Below are 890 nucleotides of genomic sequence, written 5' to 3'. Positions count from 1 at the left end.
GGAAAGACAGCTCACAATTCTCCTGTCAAATCGATCCCAGCTCGAGAGGTGTGCGCGCGGGGGAGCGCAACTATCATTCTACCATCACCATCACTCTTGCATCTCTCCAGCGGATAGCGAACCCGTCTGACGGGCATTGGCGGGGGACCATTGTCAAGAACACAATGAACTAGTGTTGAACGTTTAGAAAACATTAGTCTCTTTTGGATGTATTCACTTTTGGTTACTTTTTTTCTGTCGTGAACCTCTACATCTCTATGCCACTGTCTTCGTTTGGTTTCCGTTGTTATGGGACGCAGTAAGATACTGTAACTAGAGGGTGGATCCAGTCTGCAACCAAACTCAGACATCTCACCCAGCTCCAGCGCGGTGGTACCTGGATAAACTGTAGCCCACCCTGCTGCTCGCCTGATTGTGTCCGGCTTCGCCAGATTGGCAGTCAGCTGTAAGGATTGGTTTAAAGTCGGAAACTGGATTCAGTGAAGTGAAGAAAAAGTAACACAGCAAGCGTACTATCCCCCGGATTCCTAAACAATTTGATTATGGATTTAGGTAAGAGGGTATTTTTCATTCTTAATTCCTTGCATTGATTTGTATAGATCACCTGCTTTCCTGTTTGTTTCGTGACTGTTCCATGGGCTCGGGCGCACACGTTCAGTGATAGGCTAATGAAATAGGGACCAGGGTCAAGAGACGACTTTGCTTTTCGAAGGTGTAGGCACTAGCCAGGCTACCATTTTTCATGCCGCACAGAGGAGGGGTGGTTACTGCTAAAGGGGAAAATAACTTTAATGTTCTGGGTCTCTATAGTGTACTCAATTTCTGCTCAATTTGCTCAATGACCACCCTATGAGAGGAGGACGTTTTGGAGAAAAATACAAGAATGAAAC

At 46.2% G+C, this 890-nt stretch overlaps 1 protein-coding gene across 1 annotated transcript in view; it reads left to right on the top strand.

Moving 5' to 3' along the window:
• Positions 1–368: 368 nt before the first annotated feature.
• LOC135529712 (chemokine-like protein TAFA-4) overlaps positions 369–890 on the top strand; it is a 74137-nt gene continuing 73615 nt past the window's right edge. Inside the window, exon 1 of the mRNA XM_064958293.1 lies at positions 369–552. The gene's annotated coding sequence lies outside the window, so the exon portion shown is untranslated. The remainder of the gene's footprint in view (positions 553–890) is intronic.

The sequence above is a fragment of the Oncorhynchus masou genome, chromosome 5 (genome assembly GCF_036934945.1).
Source record: "Oncorhynchus masou masou isolate Uvic2021 chromosome 5, UVic_Omas_1.1, whole genome shotgun sequence".
In the NCBI taxonomy this organism is placed as follows: Eukaryota; Metazoa; Chordata; class Actinopteri; order Salmoniformes; family Salmonidae; genus Oncorhynchus; species Oncorhynchus masou.
The sequence above is the reverse complement of the archived record's forward strand: the minus strand, read 5'-3'. Positions and strand labels throughout refer to the sequence as shown.